Below are 17,486 nucleotides of genomic sequence, written 5' to 3'. Positions count from 1 at the left end.
GAAAACCTAACCAACTTAAAATCTTGTCAATCAGATAATTACCTATATTTAATAAGAAACCATAACCAAAGTCTAGATGAAGGCAATACAGAGTCAATCTTGCTTTCAATCTCAGGGTACTCATGGACAAGGCATTTAAATTTCCCTAGAATACGAGAAAAACTGTTTTGTACTACACATCATATGTTTTCATAAGTCACAGAAGATTTATGGTGTATAATCGTGCAAGTAGGTGGTATAAAAGGCCAGAATCTTTGCTAAAATCTTAGATAAATGTCAACAGAAGGAGAGTTCCTTAAATTTACCGACCCCCTGTTGCCATCACAGCACGCACTGGAGAAATTGAAGCAGAGGAGTGTTGTTGCTCTATTTCTGTGCTGGGAGAGCTGGTACTTTGTGTCTGCAGAAAGATGAGAAAGGACTGAGATTTGGCTTCATTTTGGCCATGACAATGAGAAAACTCCCTCTTCTTCTTTTAATCTCCCCAGATCCCACCAGCATACCACCAACAGTAAAAACCCCAAAACACATCTAAGAAATCTAAAAGCTATGTACCAAGAAGGCATTAAAATAAGTTCTTAAGTCTTAAAAGGCAGAAATCCCTCTGCTATGAGGAGTTTTTATACCTCCACCCACACTAAGACAGGGGAAATGGTACAGACAACATGATGCACAATAAGGTCACAGTCTCCAGTTTTATACAGATGATATTTGTATAACATGGTGATGGTTAACACTGAAAACCAACATGGACACATGAATATGCAGTGAGATGGACAGACAGATAACACCATGGGAGCTACAAAATGCTGCCCAAACTGGATTTATGCTGCTTCAGCTAAGTGTAGAATTACTCGCACAACTCAGCTGCATCTCCGGTGAAACACGTGGAGCTGTTGGTGTTGAAAGGGCCTCTGAACTAATAAGCACTTTGAACATTTTTCCAAACATCTTTCTGATGTCCGTGAATGACCCTTTCTTGTTTCCTTATGTTAGCCCACAAACCACCATTAACCCCACGACAGTGTCCAAACAAGGGGCACATCAAGCAGCTCCAGGGGAATGACTTGCCACCACATTTATCACCTTCTTTTCCATCTCTTGGGCTTTTGTGATCCTGACAGTTGTTTGGGCTCAGTTTTCACTGGACGGTTGGGATGAAACTGAGACTGCCCTTCAGCTGAAAAACACAGTGGCTGGGTGGGCCTGGAGGAATGGCCTTTTTTTTTTCCCCTCCCTGTTTAAGCCTCTTCTGAGTAACTCCCTGCAGCTGTCCATAAACATCGCTTTCTGAATGGAGTGAGAAATGTCTGGGGCAGGCCCTGCTCTCGCTGTTTCTCAAATGAAAATAAATACTGCTGTCAGCCGTTACACAGAGGTTTGTTACATGTTGCCCCATAGCTTTGCAAGCACCTCAGGCCATTTTTTCCTAAAAGATGTTTCCAGCATTAAGTGTCTGGAACCCAAAGTATCCCAAAATGACGAATTTACAAATAAACACAGACCACATAAGAGAAAAGTGTACTTGTCCAGTGAGACAAATGTCACCTCTGATAAGCCACACAACTAATGACATATGGAGGAAGATACTTACTAAAAGTGCAAAGCAGAAGATTTTATATGTGGGGAAGCAGCAAGCATGCCTTTGCAGCCACTGTGAATTTTGCCTCCCAGGAAACTGTTATTAATCCAAAGCCAAGCATAGGGCACTCAGCCTGTACAGACCTTTGCCAGCTGAGGAATCCATGTCCTCTGGTTTCTTTTCTTGTCTTGCTGGGGATAATGCCCATCCTTGGTCATGGGAGTTAGCTCCTCAGTTGCTTCACATTGCCTTGGCTAGGGTTGTCTGAACAGTCAATGATGAGCTGCTCATGCACCACCTGCCACTTCTGTGGTACTGGGGTTCAAGGCCCTTTCCTCCTCACCCTGATCACTGATGCCTTGTCTCTGCCCCATCACCGGTGGCCATTGTCCCTCCAGTGTGTTGGCCCCAGAGCTCAGCAAGATGTTTCCTCATTCAGCATGGCCACACAGCCAGACAAGTCTGAGGAAAATCAACAGTAAGTCCTTTCTTATACAGCTTGTTTTCACTTTAAATGGCTGTTTTTAGCCTGTTGTCTGTCTCAGACAGAGGATCTGAAGAGACAGCAGCCTCCCTTAAGGGCATGGCAGCAAGCTGACAGGAGAGGGCTGGCTGTGGCAGTGTCCTTAGCTGGCACCACCAGGGCTGGCCCAAGATGTCTAGCCATAGCCATATTTTTCAGAGCCAAGTTTAGGATGTGAATGCAAAGTCAGCTTATTTTCAGATCTGTTTTTGTTTTCCCTTTGATCTTTCCAACTCTGCTGTCTTCTAGGCATTTGGGTTTGCTTGTATTTTTGAAAACAGGGTTTAACAGTTGAAGGTTTGATTGTTGCTTTTTTTTTTTTTTACATGAACTCTATAGAACTGGAACTTTATTCAACCCTTTTTATCTGTGTTTTTCAACATCCTTGATTGCTGAACACTTTTCAGTAAAGGCTTGGTATCTTTATCTGCTACAACACAGGAACAGAAACACTGGCCTGATAGCAACCCATTAGAAATACATATAAAAATAGTAGAGAAGAAAGGGAAGTATGTCATGAGCTACCTAAATCAAGGCAAGACCCTTAGATACTCTACCTTGCATTCCTCATAAGTAAAACAGAGTTATCAATTAATGTTGATCTCAAAACTTATGCATGGATTGCTTTTGAAACTTGCTTTCACTTCAGAATTCGAATAGCAGCAAAGCTTTAAAGATATTTTTATGAAACAGTACCATCAGAACTTTGTTTCTTAGGTTATTAACACAAGCTTTTCTACAAGCCCTGTGTCATGTCCCACCACCACCCTCCCAAAGACCAGAATATCCCTGCTGGTGAGCAAAGTCTCGTGGAAATAAAACAACACACAAAAAGTTCCACTTAAACATAAGAAAAAACTATTTCACTGTTCAGATGAGGGAGCCCTGGCACAGGCTGCCAAGAGGGGTTATGGAGTCTCCCTCCTTGGAGGTCTTCAAGACTCGCCTAGACATGTTCCTATGCGACCTGATCTAGACGACCCTGCTTCTGCAGGGGGGTTGGACTAGATGATCTCTAAAGGTCCCTTCCAACCCCTACCATTCTATGATTCTATGATTCTATGATTCTATGATCTTCATGAGAAGACTTCCAAGCAGCTGTAACAGAACTAACAAGAGATCCCAATACAAAAAGCAACAACCTACGTGGAAGTAGGAGACTCAAGTGGGATTTTTTTTCCAGAACTTACAGGGATATCAAATTATGTGACAGAAAAATACAGAAATTTTATTATGAAATACTTCTTGGATGATATGTCACTATTTTGAACACTTGATAATTGTATTTTTAACTTCACCACCTCAGTAATATTATTGTGAATACACTTTATTTTTACTTTGATATGACCCACTACAGCGCGACTACCCAGGATTTTTAAACGCCTGCCTCACAAAACAAAACTAAACAAACTTGGGAACTATATTGTTTGATATCATGTGACATACAGACAGGACACCAACAAGCTTTGAAATGTTGTATGACACCCAAAGCAAGTCCCCAAAACTGACAGCAGTAATAGATCGTGAAAAGACCCTGTAAACCCAAGGAGACCTTGCAATGTGGACCCTACTCCATGTTTTGGTGCATATGTCCTATGCAGTTGCTCATACTCAGATATTACAGGGGTTTTTTTCTGGACACATATTTGTCTCATTTTGTTGCTGAGATCTCCAGATGATTTAACTGTGAAACTTTTGTAAATTCTATCATTATCCTAACCAGAATGCAGCAGATATGCTGCATGGAAAAAGTAATTAATTTTTACCAAAAGTATACCAAAGTAAACCTGTCCTGTCTAGCTCATATTTTGACTGTACATCATTACAGATGGAACTATGGTTAGGCAGATGACTTTAAGGCTGAGATAATTTCTTGTTTTCTAAAGAGAGCAAAGATTTTTCTTTGAACAAAAGCAAGTCAGTGTCCAATGAGTGTCTCCTTGTTGCTTTCTTTGTTGTTCTCAGTGTGCAACACTCACTTTGAAGGCTCATTTTACTACAAAGGCACTTGTGTGAAGAGCAGCCCATAGGACTCTTCAATGGTGATTAGTCTTTGTAAATTCCTCGGTCCTTTGTGCCAGACCTTCAGCATGACAGTTCAAATAGGTTAGGAGTTCACTCTCACTTAATTAATCCCAGATTTTGTTCATGTGGCACACGTCGCTGGTGGTGGGACTTCCAAGAAGGACTGCATAGGTATGAAATCAGCTAACAATGACTTCATTTTTCTTTGTGACTCTCTGTGAAGGAGGCCTTAATTTCGCAAAAAACACTAACCAAATGAGAAAAAAGAACCCCAAACATACAGATCTCCTTTCCAGAATCTATGCCAAGTTAAAAGTTTCCAGTTCAAATATATTTTTTAAATGTTATTTACAAGACTCAGGTTCACAAATTTATCAGAAAAATAGAACTTTTTAAAATTTTCATTTCCTGTGTGGTCACTATTGCAAGCATTTAGCTGATTCAGAGATTTCTCTCTTAAGCCATTTCCCATTTTGTCCCTCTATATTTTTTTTTTAATGCTGTTGCCATTTCTTTTTTACCTGAGAGAAAATAATTTTGTTTGGTATAGCTAGAATCTCTAGCCCCTTGGATTGAAAGTTCTCATGCTATGAATGTCTTCAATTTTGAAACTTAAATTTTCAAAGTTCTTGAACACATGACTGTGATTAAACATTGCACGTGTGTATAGAATCATAGAATCATAGAATCATAGAATCATAGAATCATAGAATCATAGAATCATAGAATCATAGAATCATAGAATCAGAATGGTAGGAGTTGGAAGGGACCTTTAGAGATCATCTAGTCCAACTTCCCTGTAGAAGGAGGTTCACCTAGATCAGGTCAGATGCAGGTTTCCCTGTAAAGCTTAATATTTATCATGGAATCCACAGGACACTGATGTGTTTTATCATGTCTGAAGGATTTTAAAAACCTATAAAGATTATAAACAGGTACAAATGAATAGATGTATATTTGCTATATTGAAATTTTATCCTCATGTAAATTTCAACACTGTTTTCTTCAGATCTATTCTTGAAAATTACTAATAGGAATGGAAATATGGTTTGAATAGGGATGGAGTTCATAACATCTTAGGGATGGAGTTCATAACATCTGTGTTCATGATTTAGACATCTTCATATGAGCTGGGAATCTGATCATTTATTACAGTTTGTGAAGACAAATATGCCATAATTTCATGCACTCAATTGATCTCAGTCTAAAGTGGATGGCAAAATAAACCTCAATAAACAAAAACCAACAAAAACCCAGAATAACTGCTTTCTCCACAAGTCGGTTTCTGTCCCTAAGGATTTTTTGGTGACTAGCTGAGATACAGATTTCAACTTGACAGACAGGTAAATCTAGAGCAACAAATTATCACCTTTGTCAGTTGCTTGGGTCAAAGCAGTGTTTTATTTATTATGGCTGCCACTACAGTTAGTATTATAGTCTTTCAGGACCTCCTTTTGCAGGGCAGGAAACTAGAAATACAGTCAGCTAATAGGCCTGTTGTAGCAAAATATCATTGAGGTCCTGCAGGTGACTTCTTAAGTTCTTAAGTTTAAAAGATGTCGTTCCTAAGACCATGTCTAGTATACCCAGGCACTGGTAAAAGGAGCACTGATAGAGAGTACAAGTATTTGAACATCACCAATGTGCAGTGGATATCCAATTATCTTCCTCATGTCTGTAATGCTTCTGCTGGTGTTGTCCAGATCTTGGAGGAGATCGGTTTTGGCTCAAACAGAGCTTACCAAGACTTAATACAACTGCAGCAGAGGGTAAGAAGTTAGGCAAACAAAAATACTTTGAAAAATTCTCCAGATTTAGTACAAAATTAATTTAGATTAAGGCATAGAAAATCTCCTTAATTTAGGTATTAAGAATGCTCATTAATTTCTTGATATTTTGAGGTCATTGTACACAGCAAATCCAGAGTCTATCTAATTCTGGTGGACAATAAACTGAGTGCAATTTTACAGGCTTTTGCCATCTGGTGTGTGTGTATTATTGCATCCCAGGATATCTGAGCATAAGGTATTGGGGGACAGGTAAATTCTGCAAGCCCCAAATGGAGTACACCTCTGTGGGAACATAAGCCTTGATAAGAGAAGGGTCTAGATTGCTATATTTTGACATGCTAAAAATCTTTAAAAATTTCTAAAGCACACGAACAATGCATGTGAGGAGAAGAGCAGCTATGCTAGGTCTTCTGAAGTCAAAGGCTACATATTATCCTAACTGTTTTCCAGAGGAATTACTGCAGTTATATATCATACTATCAGTTGTGCCACTTAACGCAGAACTATTGGGTGCTTAGGTACTAAGGCTACATCTCTAATAAAAATTAAATGTGTCCAGGATTCTTGTCTGGCAGCAAGCCCACCTGGTATGGAACACTGCCAAAATCAATAGTGCTAAATTATATTAAATAATACATCAGTATATTAAAATCTCTTGCTCTGCAAAACAGGGTGTCTGTCTATTGGGAATAGCTCCTGCCATGTGCTAATCTCAGAACCATGATTGGGAATAATTTAAGAAACTGCTGATACAGGCCAAAAATATGCCATAAACTTCTCTCATTATATAAAACTTTAGAAGATTGACTTGCAGAGCTTGGGAATATTTCTTCATACTGTTAAATTTATTGTACAAGTGTAGCCTGTAGGGATGAAGGCAGTGTAACAACATATAGAAACTAGGATAACTGATCTGTACTTGGAACCTGGACCACTCAATATAGTGAATCAATTTACCCAATTATCTACAACCTTACATTAAGTGTATGTCTTATTAAGTGTGTTGTCCTAGAAAATATCAATCATGGTGAAGCATTAATTTATTATTTTCAAACTATTTAATAACTAATTTTAAAGTAAAATTTCATTAGGCTTATGGAGAATAACTATTGTCTTTACAAACCAGGGATTAGCAGATAACACAAGGGTATATGGGAGCACAGGGAGTAGGGATTAACTTCTCTGAAGCGAGATACAATTACAGATGTTAGGATCAGTGAGCTGTGACATTCTTGTATTTACATATTTGAACTAAGTTATAAAGTTTAGTTTTTAATTTAAAGCCTTTTTACATACCTATTTCCTGCATGTTACAGCAGTCTCACTTTGTCTACACGAGTTTTTAGATTGCTTTTTGGGGAAAAAAATACAGAAAAAATACTAATCTGTCAGATTTGTATTTTTATTTAGACTATGTATTATTGAACATAACAGGTAATGTGTGTGCAATAACATCAAATAATTTGTTTCACTAGGATACGTAGTACTCTTTGCATGACAATACGAACTCTTGCTCTCTAAAGTATGAGACAACAATTTGAGCCTACTATATTTGAAGGAGAAAGGAAAAACCATTAAACCAGGCAAATACTGTGTTTAATTTGGTCATGTGCTGTAGATCAAAAAAATCTGAGTTAAACCCTGCAAAGTTAAACCTTTATGTCTTCAAACAAAATCAGAATTTTCCTTCTGAGCCTATTACATCTTTTGCTATGTAATGTTATCTCTAATAATCATTGCCTGTTAGCAAGAGAGGCCAGGAGTAAGTTCAAGCAATAGATACTTCTGTGGTTTCTGTTGTTAACAATCTGTCAAATTCAAACTCCCAAAACAGTGCAAAGGAAGAAAAAGAGAGAGAAAGAGAGAAAGAAAGGAAGGAGCAAAGGAAGGAAGGAAGGTTGGTTGGTTTAATACAGAGGTGCAAATTAAAAGAAGCAAAAAAAAGAGAATGAAAAGAAACCAGGGCTCAGGGAGGAGAGATGAAAGTAAAAGAAAAGACAAACATACACAGCTAAGGCCAGAGTGCAAGTCCTTTCAAGTCCTCATTAACCCCACAGTAAAGAGGTTCCTTATGAACGTTTAGCCTTTTCATAGAATCATTGAGCTCTGCTTTTTCATTGACAAATGTCAGCTGCAAAACATGTTTGGACAAAGCAGTAACCCTCTAAAACCTCTTTCACAGAGTGCAAGCCAAATCTGATGCTATGTTTTAGCTCCATGAGCAGATGCACTGATGTGAACACTGTGTAAGACCAATGTGTGGATGCGAAAATCACATCCATGTCTGTGCAAGCAGCCATTCAAGAACTGGGAAACTAAAATTTCCGTGATTATAGACTGAGCACCAGAGCAGTGTAACTGTGAGAGCGAAGGATGTACACTCACTGATAGATTACTACTTTGAAAATCTCCAGGGAGAATATAACTCCCTCATTCATCTTTGAGGGCCTCAGGAGCAGCTGTTACAAAGCACTGCTGCTCAAGACAGTTTCTTTCTTGCAAGCACAGGGTCAGCATTCAGGTCCTCTCACCAGGTGCTTAAACATGTGCTTAACTTTTAAATTCATAACTAAACTCATTAACTTCAGTGTGGCCACTCACAGGTCTAAAGCTCATCGGAGGACTGGAGTTTTTGAAAGTTTTGAAGATTTTCAATAACTCTGCTGATATATTTGGTATTGGGTGTTTTATGATTTAGTAGGGACAAACCCAGAGTGATATTTACAAGAAACTCATAAGAGTATTTTGTTTACTAGAACTTCTTTCCTTTGCCAATGGTAGTTAGTTTGTTTTTTCTTCATTTATTCATACTAAATGAAAAAAGAGAAAAAAGGGAAAAAAGCCAATTATTTAGGAAGGTCAAATGTGTCCCAGCCTAAATTGTGAATTACTTAAATAACAGGACATGTCACAAAACTGACATCAGTGCTTCTCTTCAGTCCCACCCAACGATAATGAGAAGCTATTTGAACAATTTCAGCCGAGCAAAATAAACAACAATTTTGTGCAGACCCTATTGAGAGCTCAATCCAGTAAACTTGTATCCATCAAAATAACTCTTGGTCAAACCAGAAATCCCTCTGATACTTCCTTAGCCATCAAGTAGGTGATGTTCATATCCCTGCAGTAATGAGTGTGTACAGGATCAGGTTAAAGTATTTAGTCCACATTTCTCTTTTTTTATACTGATTATCAGCACACAGATGACAGGTGCCATGTCATATTTAAATCTTTTTTAAGAAATGAGATACCCTTTTTCAGTAGGTGAGGAAAAAAGACAAGAATACAACAGGGGGAGATTCTACACAGTTCAATTACTATGAATACTTCTCAAGTATTTTATTAGCAAACGGTACAGAGAAAGAACAACAGAGGACAATGAAAACATTACCACAAGAAAGAATAGGAAAATATTATTTGTAGTGAGAAGAACGTAGGCAGCACACTTGGAAGAATGGTTTTCAGGGAAAACTCCTTTTACAGAGACTGGAAGCAGATGGAACGAGGCTCTGAAGTGGAAGCATATGTGTTCACCAAGGGGAGCTGACGTAATTGGTAAGCGAAGTCTGGCCTCCTCCAGAAGGAGGACGGCAGAAGGGTGTGTGGCAGGCAGCAAGGGAGGGGTGTGAGAAGGAGCTCTGTTTAGAGCTGAGATGATGTAGGCAGCTTGGCTACAGCTCTCCTTGGAGTCCATGCTGGTCTGCAAAGTTCACAACATAGCGTGAATGGAGTCTTGGTAAGCACCCATCCCCCCATCTCCCTCCCCAGAAAGAAATAAATTACTAGTGCAAAGAACTACATTTGGGGAAAAACTTTCAATAATGGCCTGTGTTTTGGAGGTTGCATCAAGAAAATTTTTGAAAGCAAAATGTCCATAGTCATTTTATTGGTGCCATTATACCCATCTCTGTGACCAAAAGTGCCAGTCTCATGGGAGATACTCCCCAGACACCTTTGTCTGAAGGAACAAGCTGTAGCCCTTTCCACTGTGTGACATGCTGGTTGTAACTATTGCCATGGCTAAATACAGGCAGCTGGCATTGTTTGTCACCAATCTGGCCAGAAGCACCCTCAAAATGACAAGCGTGGCTGTCAGCTGTCAGTGCCTCTGATCTTGGATCCCAGAGAAAGGAGAATATGGCAGAGCCCAGACAAAGCAAGTGGGTTGAGGCAATTGATGCAAGGTTATGCTTTTGGGAAAGGCCCTTGGCAACATTGGCAATTTACTCATTGGGGCAAATTTTGTCTTCAACATGAGTGGGTGACTGTACATCCCAGCCTAGGCACTAGGCAGTCCCTTGGAGACTTCCTGTCCTCAATTGCAGCCAGTCAGTAACATCCTTCCACTTGCACATACAAGGTACAATTTCTGACATGGGAATTTTTTCTTACTATTTAATTAATTCTGTCTCTGTTTTAATTCTTAAAATAAACAACTTCAAGATCCTTTGGGCTCTAACAATGCAATGAAAAGGTTAATTGATATCAGTATGTTTTGGAGAGGGATGCTAGGAAGGAGGAGTATGTGGTTACAGCAAATAACTGAGACAAAAGATGCAAGCTCTGTCCCCATCTACGTGGCAGTCCAGTTGCACAAGTTAAGTATGAGGGAGCACTTATGTCCTCTGCTGGTGTTACTGCTACTTTGTGATATATCTGGGAATGCCTATTTGATTATGGCAGTATAATTCTGGGTGTTCTCAGCACAGCATGAGAAGATGTGAAATTATCGCTCAGTGTGGGTGAGGAGGAAGGAAAAGTGATGAATATATCAGGCAGAGCAGAAGGATATAGATATAACTTTGGATGAAAGCAGCCAGCAGAGTGCACAGACCACCAGCTGTTACCGAGCATTGCAGCAGAGGTGAGTTTTTAAGAGGTGATACAATAAACTAGGAGAACTGAGGAATCCTTCTTGTGCATAGGATGCAGCAGCAGGTGTGAGCCAAACATTTTAGAGAAAATGACAGTAACAGGTAATAAAACCTGAAAAGCAGGCAGAGGGATTGACAACATGTTGCTAATGACATCATTAGCATATATCCTCTTCAAGTTTTGTTTGTAATGGCTGAAGCAGTTACATCCCCAAGTGTCCTCCCCACCCCTCACTTCCCACCTAATCTAGGACATCACCGCCACAGATGCAGAGACTGAATAGCTCTTGGAGTGTCTCCTTCAATTATTCTAGTCAAAGCAATCTTGCTTGTTATTGAGAACCTAGTCTAAGCTGGGGTGGTTTGATTTAAATAAAATTGACTATACCATCAACAAAGAGCGATTTAACTGGCATTTCTAAGAAACTGGTAATTTTTGATGATGATGTTGTGGATGTCTGGGGTTTGTAAACTTTTTTCTGGTACACCTAGAAAGCATGGGTCTATGGCCTAAGCGAGGACAGGTAAGTAGGAATATAACATTTACAGCCTACAGGAGGGTAGGCAGGTAAGATAGATAACATTTAAGTAGTGGCACTAAAAATATTAAGGCTTTACTGTACTTCTCTAGCTGGAAAGCACTAAAGGATTACAAAGCATTATTATCCCACTATCATAGAAGCTCACTCAACACATATGGAAAAAAAAAAGTAGTTTGCTTTGTGCTTTTGATTCACTCATTTGCCTGTTTACATTGAAACCTGGACGCTTTAACTCTCCAAATGTTTAGTATCAAGGAGGTTCAAAGAAAAGTATAACTCCTCAGCAATGAATTTCCTGACTTTACTCTTTCTGTTTAGAAAAGATGATAAAATGGATTGCAATGTTTTACAGAATTTCAGTATTTATTACACATCAAATCTATTGGCCTAGCATTTTAGAAAGATTTACAGGTTTTTGTCTTCAGATGTCACGTAACAACTTTAAGACTAATCTCAACCAAAGATGCTAATTTGCCAAAGTGGTTTCACAACTGTCTGCAGTTTAAACCTTTCACACTGGAATGTAGCTCAACTGGGTCTGCAGAGCATGGGAGTAAAGAAAAAAAGGAAATGTGAGCCAGCTAAATCGTTTGTACAGTGATTAAGTGAAAAGACTGCAGTGACCCTTAAGCTGATGAAATGAAACACTGCAGGAGGCAGAAAAACAATAAACAAAATGGCAGAGGTTGTCAAAGACTATGGACAAGGTGATGTTACCAAACACCAAGTCCTAAGGCAGACCCTACCAAAGCAGCAGAGACATTGCTTTCCTTAACATCCTCTAATGCAGAAGTGTTACTCTACGAGGGTTTCTCAAACATTTACAAAGCTTATTCCCCTTTGTTTCTTTCTCCTTGCGACCATCCCTTCCCCGAGCCCACTGCATCTCCATTCCTTCAGGGTGAGACAGAGACAGTGCTGGGTGCACGTGCCTGTCTTCTCCTCCCTGCCCCTGCCAGAACTGAGTGCTGATAGCAATTAAAGGTAGTACAGTTAGCAATTCCCTTGCTATTGCAAGCACTGACAGCCAATACTTAAAGCCAATTCTCACATTACCTCTCTGGAGGAACTGAGCTGCTGCTGACTTCTGCTGTCTAAAATTTCATGACCCTTTTGAATGCTCTTATGACCTTCAAGGAGTTCGTGACCCTAACTGAAAAATATTGGGCCATTTCTATAAAACACTATTATTTCTTCATGGATAAATATTCCTGTGTTCTGAAGCACACTAACGGTTTGAAATGGGCCCCTGCAGCTGTCAAATGTTGGGCATAGATTTGCATGACCCTGTTGCTACACACTCTGGTACCCCAGAGAACATCATACATCTGTCTCTTTAGCTGCTGATTGCAGATGCTGTCCAACATTCTGTTAATTCTAAAGGGCAGAAGCAGACTCCATCTGAAAGAATAAAAAGGAGCCACGTGCAGTGACCACAGCCCAAGATGCATGAGTACATAGACTACATCATCTAGTGTCAGCTGGAAAACTACAGACAGATCCTTGGGCCCTACAGACATCTCCATTTGCATTATCACTGGATGAGTCCTTCCTTTACGTGGGACAGAGCTGTGTAGTGCTGTTAATAGGCACAAGCTTGGTGCTTCTTTTCCTGACATGGAGATTTTCCATTTGGAGATTACTCTGTGGCAAATGGAAAATGGAAAGGCAAAACTCATGGGAGAGCAGTGTGGTGAAGAATGAGAGAAGAACAAAGCAGGAGTCTGGCTAATGTCTGATTCAGAAATACTAACATTCTGGATACAAATCCATAGAAGCAAAGAATCATAGTATTGTTCTTGTTGGAAAAGATCTTTAAGATCATAAAGTCCAGCCATTCACCTAACACTGGCAGGGCCCCTAAACCATGTCGCTCAGCACCTCAGCTACATATCTTTTGAATATCTCCAAAGACAGTGACTCTACCACCTCCCTGGGCAGCCTGTGACAGTGTTCAACAACCCTCTCAGAGAAAAAGGTCTTCTCAGTCTCCAATCTAAATCTCCTCCAGTGCAACTTGAGGCCATTTCCTCTTGTCCTATCATTCGTTACTTGTGAGACCAACTCACACCTCACTACAACTCCCTTTCAGGTAGTTATAGAGACTGAACATGGTTCCAGCCTCCTACAGACTAAACACTTCCAGCTCCCTCAGCTGCTCCTCATCAGACTTGTTCTCCAGACCCTTCACCAGCTTTGCTGTCCATCTCTGGACACTCTCCAGCACCTCAATGTCTTTCTTTCAGTGAGGGACTCAAAGCTGAACACAGTACTTGGTGTGTGGCCTCACCAGAGCCCAGTACAGGGGGACAGTCTCTTCCCTGGTCCTGTTGGTCACACTATTTCTAACAGAAACCAAGATACCTTTAGCCTTCTTGGCCACCTGAGCACACTACTGGTTCATATTCAGCCAGTTGTCAATTTACACTCCTGCATCTTTTTCTGCAGACAGCTTTCCAGCCACTCTGCCCCAAGCCTGTAGCGCTGCATGGGATGGTTGTGGCTTAAAGGTGGAACCCAGCATTTGGCCTTGTTGAACCTCATGTGATAGGCCTTGGCCAATCCAGCCTGTGCAGGTCCCTCTGAAGGGCCTTTCTATCCTCATGCAGATCACCTGCCTGGCTTGGTGTCATCAGCAAAATTACCAAGCATGCACTTATCCAGATCACTGATAAAGATATTAAACAGAACAGGCCCCAGCACTGAGTCCTGGGCAACACCACTGGTGACCGGCTGCCAACTGGATTTAGCTCCACTCACCACTGCTCTCTGGGCTCGGCCATCCAGACAGTTTTCCATGTCCAAAAGCCATGCACATGAAGGTTACCTCTTCTAAGTAGTAAATACCCCAATTTGTTTATTGGATATGACCATCTGAAGGTGATATGGATTTATGTATCCATGGAAAAGTGACACATCCCCTGCAAAATATCTATAGAGTAATAGCGAGAGAGAAAGCCAGAGTCTTTTCTAGAGAGTAACTAAACACAGAGGAGTGGTAGCAGGTGAAGGCATTCACATAGAGATCTCTGATTCTATTCATAGATCCTAGCATAACTGAGGAAACCCTGCATTGCAGTAACAGACTTTGGACTCTGTCTTGTGCTATTCCAGTGCACCAAACAGTATCCAGCCCTGGGGTGATATTAAGACAAGGCATTCAGACAGGGCAAGGCAGTCAGACTTGGATTTGGTCCCAGCTTGACCTCCCTGCTTGATTTTAAGCGGCCTGTGAACAAACATTTACTACAGTAACAGCAAACAAGGGAGTCTCTGTAAGGTGTAAAGCTGGGATGCAAATTACAAACATATGTAAATTGAAAACGTTTAGGTTAATTTCTTCTACTGAATTCGGTGACTAAGTGCTTACTTCAGAATGCTCATTCCATGCCTTGAACTACTGCTTTGTCCAGCTCTTCAGTGGCAGAAAGCAATTTAGCATAATCCTTCTACTGTAATGTCCAGTTTTTCTACAAAGATTACAGAGGATACCAAAAGGCTTTATTCTAAAGAAGGCTTACTGCTTTGCAAAGCTGGCCACTGTGTGTTTAACTGGACCAGAAAGGCCCATTGGAGAACAGAGGGAAATCTCACATTTGGGAGGATGCAATGGAGGAGTCCTGGACAACCTAAAGAATTCTTGTTTGCCAAACAATGTGAGTGAGGCTTAAAAAATGATTCATTCGAAACACATTTCCCACTTCACAACAATTGGAAAATACCTTTCAATCAAATGAAAACTAAAACTCACTTCCCGAAACTGGTGAGGCTGATTATCATCTAGCTTAAATCACTGTAACGCTACTCGCATGAATATAGCTGCACCCACCAGCTGATATCATCTGAGGATCTGGTCCAGGAATCTGCGTAAGGGAGAGTGTAAGATAACGATGGGAGACCTTTCATTTTTTGGCACACAGACCGAGTTGTTAATCTTGTCAAAGTCAGTTCCCTTACCTCTTGTATTGCACTCAGTCTAGTTTATTTTTTCTCTCAGTGTTTTTACTTCTATTTTTGAGTTTCTTTGACTTCCAGATGAAGTGCTGGATGTTAAAAGTAGCATACAAATTTTAAACATGGCTTTTCTTCAACTTAAAAATTTTGCTGAGTCTTGGCAGATGAAAATTCAAGTTGTTAATTTTACCTCAAATATTCAGACATTAATGATGAGAAGTTATGTTTCTTTAGGAAAATAAAGTGATGAGAGCTATTTGTTTAGAGAGATATCTAACATTATAGGCCTTGGCCTGGCTGAGATGCAGTTCATGCAAGGGGACATTTGACCTTTTGTTGAACTACTCTTGCAAAGTATATAAAGGAAGACTTAATCAAAGATTTCCTGGTTCTCATAAATTAATTTGTTACTAAAATCCAAGGCTCTGTAAGTTAATGCAGGTTACTATTTGTAGACACAATTTTACTAAAGCTTTTTGAAATTACACATAAAGTATTAAATCCATTTGAAAACTGGAAAATTTTACACTATTTTAGAGAACTGTTCAATCTTCTTCATTGTCCTTTCAATGGTGGATGACCAAATTATTTGCATGGGTTTCTATTCTCACCCCCAAGAAAATGTGCAGCTTCCCAGGATATAGCTGGAAGAGGTGGCTTTACTGTACTAGGTTGACCTTTTCCCCAGAAAAGCTGAGCTGACTCTGAACCCCTTCCTGTGACCTTTTGAGCTTGTGCAAGAAAGAAAGACCATCATTTCCTTATGAAGGGGATGGTTTTTTGAAATGTAAGATAAACATACCTTACCCTGGCCACAAAAATGTCCACATCTCTTAGGAGTTCACTCACTCAGTAGTTCCCAGAATGCTAGCCGGTTTTCAGTAATTTTTTCTTTTTGTCATTGTCACGGCCATGTTTGTGCATTTGCCCTGGAAAGGATATGATGTGGTTTAGGCTGTTTTAAGAAAGCTTATCTTGGTTTTATCTATTCCAGTTGACCCAAAAATTTCACTGGAACTCAACTGAATATTTTTGCATCCAATTGAAAGATTTGTCCAGACTGTAAGAATTTAAGATTAAGGATCAAATCAAAGTGTCTTGGGGTGAGCTTAGAAAAATGTCTGAGTTTATGTTCTGTGTATGCCATAACTCAGCTTGCTGAAAATACAACCTCTGGTGTCATGGTACATTTACCCTAAAGAAAGTGGTTAAGGATGTTGACTTACAAACACAGCAGGAAACAGCACAGTTTGAGGCAATAGCTTTTACCCCTAGCTGAGGTAGTTTCTCCATCTCTCTCTTCCTCTGCCACTGCCACCTGCAAGCCTGAACTATGCATACAATTTCTCCTAAATGATGTGAGCACTGTGAGCTATCACAGCACAGGGACAAATTCAGTCTGACTTCCTAATTTAGTGAACTACAGGCATTCACTTCTACAAGTGATTTGACTGTTCTTGCTACAAAAGGTGGCAACAGACAAGAGTGAGACACCCAGAGAGGCAACTGGAGTCCCCTACCACCTCAGCTATCAGTGTTTCATCTGTGTCTGTATGTCAACACCTGAAACCTAATCTGGGCTCAGCCAGCTTGAGTTGGCACAGTCTAATCTAAACTTCCAGCTCTAACTAGCTACTTACTACTAATGAATCTTGCTGGGCAGATTTCAGAGTTTGCAGTTGAAGCCGTAGTGTGACCAGCGGGCCACCACTGTTGGGTACGTTGGTTTAATCAGCCCTTGAGCTTGTACTAGTGTTGCCATCTCTGGGCTGGGTGAAGGTATATGCCCTTCCTGTCCTCCATCCTGCTTATATGGAGCGACTGGCAACTGTGGGCAGAAGAACAAAGAAGGTGGCTGCAATGGCAAAATATCACCTACCATCCCACTACAGTTATACAGAGCTTGTGATCAATCTTCTGACACCTTCCTTGATCTAGGTAAAACCTGAGATGTATTTTTCATGTCCTGCTTTCACTTGAGAGAGACTCTCTATGAACTACTACAGCCAGACTGTATTGTTATCATTATTGTTTGATAACTGCATCACATTTATTGTTTGAAGATGAGACACTTAAAATGGTCTTTCTGTATTTTGCTCCAAAATGGCATCAGTAAATACGAGAGAGAGAAAAGGAAGCAGGAAGGTAGGCAGAAGAAAAGAGAGAGAAAGAAGAGTAAACTTTACTAACAGTGAT

Source organism: Colius striatus, chromosome 4 (genome assembly GCF_028858725.1).
Source record: "Colius striatus isolate bColStr4 chromosome 4, bColStr4.1.hap1, whole genome shotgun sequence".
In the NCBI taxonomy this organism is placed as follows: Eukaryota; Metazoa; Chordata; class Aves; order Coliiformes; family Coliidae; genus Colius; species Colius striatus.
The sequence above is the reverse complement of the archived record's forward strand: the minus strand, read 5'-3'. Positions refer to the sequence as shown.